Source organism: Glossina fuscipes, unplaced genomic scaffold, assembly GCF_014805625.2.
Source record: "Glossina fuscipes isolate IAEA_lab_2018 unplaced genomic scaffold, Yale_Gfus_2 127, whole genome shotgun sequence".
NCBI lineage: Eukaryota > Metazoa > Arthropoda > Insecta > Diptera > Glossinidae > Glossina > Glossina fuscipes.
The window spans coordinates 1,101,469-1,111,136 of NW_023998470.1; positions in this window are offsets into that span (position 1 = coordinate 1,101,469).

Here is a 9,668-nt window from a genome sequence, read left to right on the forward strand (position 1 = left end):
TATATATACAAACAAAAATATTTTAAAATACATACATTCTTTAATTTGTTTAGTACGTCGATTGCGTAGCGAAAATTGCATTCTTTCAATCTGCCTTGCAGTAGATTAACAAATTAATATCCTCTTAATCGTTATTTGGTGTTCATTGTTTTTATGTTATTTGACTTGAATACTAATAACAATATTAGCGAATCGATAAATAAATATCGACGAATATTTTATATAAAAAAAATATAAATAAATACGCAATTGGATTAAGGCAAAACAAGCGCGCACACTATAGTTTCGCAACACCGATCATTAGATAACCTATGCCACCTCACCTAATGCAATCATTCATTCATTTTCGAGATAACATGTCAAAAATTATATATTAATTTCTTGTAAAGGAATCGGGAATGAACAATACAACAACTATCGTGGCAAATTTAATTAGCTTGTAAAAGATTTTGTTATTTTTCCGTTGTTTTCGTCATAAAAAAACTAAAAACTAGACTTTGTCGCCGTAGAACTCACTCGCCGCGACTCACTTTTCCCGTAAGTCGCTGCATAGTCGATAAAAAAAAAGCGTATGCAATGCCATTTATGCTACATTTCTACAGCTCAGTTTTCGTCATAAAATATTTAAAAAATGGATCTACTTCAGCAAAATTTGATACAGTTACGTTTTATATCCATTTACTCTTACGAACGAAGTTTCATCATAAAATGTCAAAAGCTGGCCACAATTTTGCTGTATAAAGACATTTTTCATTGAAACCCCAGTATGGGATGGAATCAAAAAAAAAGACCTCTTAAGGATTCACTTTCCGTAAGAAAGATTAAATGGCAACCAATTTAGATGCAGGAACACTAATACCTAGAGATTTTTTTCGCCATTTGTTAGTTTAGCCAGTTTTCAGGCGTTTTATGGGAAGCGGTCGAAAAACTAGTTCGATTCGAACCATTTTCAAAAGCAGTCGTCCTTGGGTCAAAACATGTCGGTGTACCAGATTTCATCCACGAGTGTCACAAATTGCGGATTTTAGGTTGAACATAGCAAAGAAGACGGGTGGGTGGACAGACAAGCTGAGAAGTCCATCTACATATTACGTACATGCGCTCAAACTTAATATACACTGTGCCGCAAGTGGTATAGAACTCATAGAATGAAATGAAACAACAAGGAACTCCAACGCTTGTTTTCCAATGCGCACTGTATTTTGTGTCCAATCTAAGTGAATCATTATTCACTATGTTCTTTATAGTATTTATATACAATTCTGATTTAAATCTGCTTGCATTGCCGATAATGTAGGGCAGAGAGTTCCAAAGATGTATATTATTTACTCTTGTTCGATGTCTCAATCGAGCTTCTTGCGAGCACATTGTTAAAATTTGATCGTGCTATCCTTCGAAGACTTTCCGAAAGGGCCATAAGGCGGTGAATGACAATTTTTCTTCATTAATAATAAACGAAACAAGTGGAAAAAGACAATTATGAAAAGTATGCACGTATATCTGAGTACGAAGCCACACAAGCCCACATACACACAAGTCACATACGGAAAGTATGAAATGTATTTCCTTACAAGCAACGAAATTAAATGTATTTAGTTTGGAAGAAATATCTATGTGTACATCGGAAACAAGGAAAACAGCGCGTGGACCCTTTCGTCTATTATTGCGCTAAAGTCAGTGATATTCGCTGAAAGCACGTAGATAAAATTGCACGAGAAAAAATGCTAAAGTCACTTGAGGCATTAAGAAGTCTTTGCAATTGAATTCCAAACAAAATATTCAAATTGTACATCGCTACTCTCTATCTATATCTATATCTATTGCGGAAAGTTTATTGAAAATTCGAATTTCTTTTTTCAGTAATCTAGGTATTTTTTATCATATTCGCGAGCAATTCGGTTTTGTTCTTAAGCTTCAATGATCCAAAGTTTGCTGCTTTAACACTTCTGACAACGTTACGTAGACGAATGAATGTGTGAAGAGGAATATAAATCGCATTGCTGGTCGATGCGAATGAGCAGAGCACCATCATAGGAGCGTACAGGATGGACGTTGAAGAATTGGACACAACGATGGATGAGCAGCAGAGCGGATAGGCAGGTGAATGGATGATTTGTAAAGACAGTAATTCAGTAGGCAAACGGAAACTGAAACGAAAAACTCATACACTGGCTGACGGGCGAAAGCTCACATGAAAGGAAGAATTGATCTGCAATTCGACATATCTATATCAACAAATTGTAACCGATATGTAGTTTTGGAGTTTTACAAATCTAAAGAATAGCAAAAAGTTGAAAGCACGACTTTGATGATCATAAAATGAAATTTTCCTAAACTAACTACCATCACTGGACTCTAAACAAAATCATGATTTCTTAATAAGGAAAAGACTTAAATTCATTGGTTTAATTACTAACATAAATATTTGATGCTGCTTTGTTTTTATCTAAATATATTTCTAATGAGGCAAGTTTTTCTCTGATAAGCTATGTCATATCTTCTATAAGTTTCTCCTTTTTCTCCTCTGTTAGTTCAACGCTAAGAAACTTTCCCGCGCTTGCTAAAAGCTCGATTGTTTTTGTCTGGAAAGAAAAACTTGGCATCATTTACACATAGCTCTGGATAAGTTCTACAAAACTTGTTCAGTTTCAAATGCAGCACAATATCATTTCGACATACCTCAGAAGGGATTCTATATGTAACTGAATTTGTACTGGCAGTCGAGCTGAATATTGAGCTCGAAATCGCGGCTTATCATATCGTGTTTTTAAAACTGCTAGTCTTACAAGTATTTATAAATTGCAAAATTTCTGCTGCCATGATAAAAAAAAAAAACAGAGCAACACAGCAAAGAATAAAAACTTCAGCCGATCATATTCATAAAATATGAAAATTATAGTTTCTGTATGATTCTGATTATCGTTGAGAAAATCTCCAACGCAATCATAATTCACTTAATTTAGGATAGCTTTAAGCTTCAAAGCGAACATACTCTAGAATAAGAACGTTATTCCTGTAACTGCAAGTATATTCCGAACGAAATTAATCAAAACTTACGCCTAACCACAAAAGTCAAGCTAACTCGTTCTAGTAAAGCAAAATCATCTTAGATCACTTTATGATGCTTTTCCAAAACTGGGCATTATGTAGAGGTTGTAACAAAAGCTCCCACGCTATTCACTTTCTGTAGGGGTTTTGTGCCTGAACTTAGGCACTACGCAGAGTTCTATAAGATATAAGCTGGAAAAAATTTGCAGCTGTAGATTGTAACAGCACGAAATAAACGGGAATGGAACAGACAGCGGTCAGACAAGTGGATAGGCGGACAGATGGATAGGTAGACAAGCATCTGAACGCACATAAAGATAGACACACAGAAGCACAGATGTGACGGACGGATGGACGGAGAAAGCGAAAAGAGAAAATGATTTAGACACTAATTCTGCATCAGTTGGTGTAGTAATTGGTGCAGCTCACGGATCTCAAGTCGTCCCTGGTGCTGCACATCCTATGAAGAGTGGTATACATTAGCGGTAATAGTAAGTGAAGAGGAGTTGTTTAAAGAAAAATTTTAAAGCTCCTGTTGCTTCCTTAGTTGTCACTTATTCACTTATTCATTTAATGATTTATTCACTGATCAATTGTTATTATTTTTTGGCTAACGAACAATTTCAATCAATTTTTTTTTTTTTTTCTTTTGACTTCTTGGTATTTTATTAATCGGATTATCATCAGTCTTTTACCAAGGCTTCTTTTAATAAAGCTTTTGCTTTACCAAAAGGCGTTATATTACTTTCTCGCTTTTTACCTTTTAACTAAAAAAAACGATCTTAGTCTCATATGTCCTTCGAATAGTATTTTATTTAAATTTTCAATAACAACTCAAAACCGTAATGAATTTTAAATGTTTGAAATAAGTTCGTTCTTTAACCACCGAAACCGTTAAAAAACCAAATAAAAATGAAATTTTTATGTTGATAAGCCGCAGCGAACGCACTCCGTCGCAAACAGTTGACAGACGAATGAACGCTTTGTGGACAAACATATGGATATGAATTGATGAAATATTCTATACACACTTGCACACGAACAGACTGAACAGAAAAGACAACAAATCACGGAGCAAACAAAAAGAGAAAAATCAAAACACCCTTCAATTCAAAATAAAACAAACACACATTTCAGTCACGGCATACGACAACTTCAACATGCAACAACTTCAAAAATTAGCTAAATGATTTTTATTGGAAAGCAACCCAACTATTAAATGGAAACATGTTGCATTTAATCGCAAACATAAATATGTGATATATTTCTCTCTGCCAGGAAACTAAGCAACATGTTGCTTTGGAAGTGCAAACATAAACATCATAAGACACATGTTGCTTAATGCCCTATGAAGTAAAGGGTTGTTTTTAAGCAACAACACATATCAACACATAAATAAATAAACCATTAAATATAAAATAAATAAATCAAGAAAGAAAGGAAAAAGAGAAAGAGAAAAAGTTTTTTGTTCCTCTTGCGGTGCCATTACAAAATGTGTTTGTTTTTACTTTAATGATAACAGTCCTAGGACAGGAAGTTTTACCAAATGTTACCATAAAAATAAAGTTTCAATGACACTTCAACTCAAAGCAAGTGTCAACAAAAATTCTTTCTCTCCTTTTCTTTTGTTGGCCTAATAAAAAAAAAAAAAAAGAGGAAGTTTTTAGAAATTTTCCTGCTCTGGAGCGAATGAGTAAAAAGAGTTTGTTTTTCTAAAGCCCTAAATATCGGCATTAATGTTAAGCATACAGACACCGATAGTAGGTATGAAAGCATTTCTTTGTTTTCAACAAATGAAAAGCAAACTGATTCCACGGCTGCTGTATGCTCTACGGTTGCTGCTGTCAGTGAAACGTGTAAAGCAACGTTGCCCCAAAATAAACATAAACGCAAACAAAGCGGGCACTTGTTATTATTTTGTTTGATATTTTATTTATTTTTCATTTCTTTATTTTTATTTTTTATTTTTTTTTTTTACCTCGTTTTATAAGCTATTAAAATGTAATAACTTTTCGGTTTCAGAAAGAAAGAAAGAAAAAAACTTCGCAAGCGTCTCATTGCAAGTGCGGAAAAGCAACCGAATTTCTGTTATAAATCATTGTTTCTGTATGTCGTCAACTGCTTTTTTTTTTCTTTTATTGTTTATTGAAATTTCTTAATTATTGTTTGTGTTGGTAGCGATTATCATCAGTATTGCATCGCTACTGCTTGCATGTCTGCTTGGCCTGCCAACCTTACCAACACAAGCATGCCTGCTTGATTGGCATGCGTTCAAGTGTAAGAGTTGTACGGTTGGGTTTATCATGTACGTGGCAGGCGGCGGACACATGTGCACAATTCGGTTTCCTTCCTACTTTTTGCTTTTTTGCTCATTGCAAGGTCTAAAGATTTTTATGATTTCTTTTTTCGTTCTCTCATATTTACTTATGTTGTGCTTGCGGTTTTCGCTTCGCGGTTTTTTTTCTTTTTTTTTTTTCTTTTTATGATTTTGCCTTTTTAATGCTCAGTCATATTTATGTGGAAGACATGTGCGTATGCTCGTCATAAATTCCATAAACATTAATTTTGTTCTTAAGTGCGTTTTTTCAATATTATGTTTATGCGAAAATGCCTGTATATGCGTACGCAACCATTTATGGCCGCAGTCTGTGGTTTAAGAACATCTTGTTCTTTCTCATAATCATAACGAAGATGCTTTCAGATCGTTGTTGGATTTTGTTTATTGCAAAAAATTCTCATTTTTTATTCGTGTGCATTCGTATATGTTACGTACGTAATCAGCAATAGCCAAGTACTGTCTGCCGTTATGTGTATGTTTGCCTAGGCATTGCTTATGGTTGGCATTTTGTTATTTTAACAGATGATTTGTAAGCATTCATCTTCAAATAAATGCATTCAATAAATAAACAGATGAAATTGATGTTAACTAGAAGCACAATTACCATATAACCAAACACTTATGCATATCAGAAATCAGAAAATTGGAATTTTTGCCAGCAAAAAAGAGATACCAAAAAAGCAGGCAAGGATGAATTCTAAAGAACCCACACATGCAAAATATTTAATTAATTATCTAGGTTTAGTCGAGAGCAAAAAAAAAAAAAAAACACACACACAAACTGTCTGTTAGACGTGATATAAAAAACTAAAGCACGAAATCGTTGTGTAGTTCTTCGCAGCGTCTCGTTAATATGCAGTGAAGTCTTGCACTAATAATCAATTGATCTCAAGAACGTAATCTTGAATACTAATTACACACACAATACCTTTAATGGAATGAAAGTCTCCTTACGACTATTTAAAGTTGATGACTTTATCTGCTTCTTTGTAGGTGTTTACTAAAATGGAATCCATTCTCTCTTGAGACTAATATAAGCGTCATAAGTGACAGTGTTTTAAATATACGTTGATTGTGTGCACAACTCGGTTACAAAAGGGCACAAAAACGTTTGTGTAGCGAATAGCAAGACCTTTGTTACCAATCCCAATCTCTGCGAAGGCCTTAAATGTTGCGGTTATGTTAATTTCCGTGGTCCATTTCAGTTAAAACCGTTCATCACAGAGTCATCACTATTAACCGAACGATCACGAAACCTTTTGCTCCCTTTCTAGTCTAAGTATAATCAATAGACCTTGTATAGCTGTAAATTCTTCTTTAAAATATTCGCATTAACTTTATCTTTCAGTTAAGAATTTGTCGTTTTACCGATGTAGCACAGATAGTAATGGAGGAATATGTTGCGCACACCATTTGCCGGAGTTTTTTTGGCGAAAATGATACCTGATTGTTAAAGCTAGCAACGGTACAAGATCTGTTTTTTGGTCAATTCTTAAACTATCAAACTTTAACTCTAAGGATTAATTTTGATAGACGTCGAAACATAGTGCAAAAAATAATGCTGGAAAGGGGACAATTGTTCTCTCTATATACATGATATTGGTCTGCAAAATTCTCTACAATCCGATCATTCGTTTAACTTGAATCGATATCGATTGGAATTTGTCATTGACAGAGATCGGACTTAACGGCGATTATTTACGAATCAATTATATTTGTGACGTCTTAAATATCATTCGCTCGACGAATGCAATTAAAATCGAGCTTAGGCTCAACGTTACTTAATAAACTATCTTGAAAGATTTACGAAAGCTCAGAGGAATAAATAAATTTGAAATTGGATTCAATCTGATTGGTTCTTGATAACGAACTTATCCTATACACTTATGAACCCTAAAGCAGTCTTTAGAACAATAAACAAATTTGAAATCGGCCTTAACCTCAAACTTGGCTAATTAATTACGTTTAGACATTAACGAGAGCCTAGGTAGCTATCAGGACGATAGAACAACTTGAAACCTAACATTAAAACCAACAAACGAATTGCTTTGAAAGCTTTAAATGCATTGGAAAGACAGGCAAACTTAAAATCGGACTCAAGACTGACTAATAAATTATTTTAAGACATACGCAAATATCTCGAGCCGCCTTTGCAAAGATAGAGAAACTTAAAATCGGAACTAACCTCAAAACTAACCAATCAATTACTTTGAGAACTTAAAATCGATTGGAAAGATAATCAAACTTGAAATCGGACTTAACCTCAAGAGCGACTCATAAATTATTTGAAGTTTACATTTACAAATATTTCGAGACACTATTGGAAGCCTAGGCAAACTTGAAATCACACCTAACCTCAACGTTAACCAACCAATTACTTTGAAATATTTTTGAAAGCATGCGACTGAGCTATTTCAGTACGTTTTGCCTTTGAAGTCTATAGAGTTTTGCTTAACAATTTATGAATAGATGCAGTAATTATCAGTTAAATTTAGCATAAGCTATAACCTAATAGACAACAGCCTGATAAGCTTGGAAGACCTCGAGAGTGAAATTGCTTCTATTACGTCCGTGCGTCTGCGTGACTTAGTTCAGATCGCATGATAGATACGCCGAGTTGTTTTATAGTTGCCTTGTAAAAATCAATGGTGAGGAGAGAGAAAGCAAAAGCTTATAATGTCTATGAAAGTCGACAAACTGCAGTTCAAACCATTTGTACGGTTAAGTGAGTGTAAGCGAAATGATGATACAACTTCAAAGCTTAATTGCTGATAATTGATTTCCTTTAAAGTAAACGTTAACGAAAAACTTTTAAATACAAACACTAAAAATTATCACGCACTACTGTTTTATTTATTCATTTTTTTGTTGTTGTTTTCTCATTTATGCGAACAACAATTTTGAAATTATAAAATTTTTTTTTTTTTTTTTTTGCTCTAAGGACAGGACTACTGGAGTCTTGGGCTTTCGCGTTTCCGTTTGGTGTTAAAAAACATTTGTTGTTGTTGTTGTTGTTAAAAAAGAAGAAAGTAAAAAAAGCTAACAAGAAACGTAAATAAAAAAATAAAAAAACGAAAATAAAACAATAAAAAGAAAATAATAAGAAAAACAACAACAGGAAAAGATGTATAAAGAAAAACTTGTATTCAGGATATCCTAGTTCTCTATGGGTATTCTTTTCTTTCCTTTCGTTTTATATTTGCTTCTTCTATTTCTTTTTTTAATATATTTTATAACTATAATTTTATTGTTTATTATTGTGCTCGGATAACATGAACATGAACTACACAATAACTACAACACTAACAACAACGATTGTAGCTAAAGCATCACCATTATCCTCTCGTAAATTTTTGCAGTAACGACTTATTGCCTGTGCCTGTGCCTGTGACTGTGATTGTGTGTATGTATGCTCATGAATATATGTGTGCGTATTTGTGCATAGATGAAACGCGTATATGTTTGTGTGTTGTTTGTGTTTGCCTGTTAAAGCTTTTATTCATTCCCTTTTAGCCAAATAAGAAAATTAAATTGTGTAGTAGTAGACGCAACTGAACGTAATCCAATACAATAGAATTGTGGCAAACGGAAGCAGCCTATGTGCTTGTACATGTATATGTATGCGTTCATGTATTGCAATATGAAATTGTATTCTCTCTTTATAAATAATAAATTTAATTGTATACTTCTACAATTGTTATTGTTGTTAGTATCGTTTTTGTTTGATGCCTTGCTTTATACACTTTTTGCTCTCAATTGAATTTCATTCTGTTTTTTTTTTTTTTTTTTTTCAATATCGTTATATATTTTCTAAGCTTTGCTTTAATCGAAATGCAATTTTCTCAATTTTTTTCTAACAAGAAAAAAGAAAATTAAGTGAGAAAGTTAAGCAAAGCAACGCAATCTTGACAGCTGCCAACTAAGGATTATATGCATGAAAGGGATATGGTATTCATAACACACAATATTTCTGGTACAGAATATATTGAGTATGTGATCTAGAGATATGCCCACCTTCTATTATACAATTCGCCCGCCTGTTTGCTTGCCCGTCTGTCTGATGTGTACCCACGTAGTGTTGTGATCAAAGCGCGTTCAATGATCGTTCGAGGAGATATCCGCGAATTAGTCCAAAGCACTTTCGTTTTCGTAACAGAGACCGTTGAGTATGGCTTCTTCGGAAAGTCACGTCTTTTTTTTATATTGTACCAATATATTATTATCAACGATCGAATTCGATAAATGTAACCTCTCAACGATCTTACGAATTCTCACTCCTTTA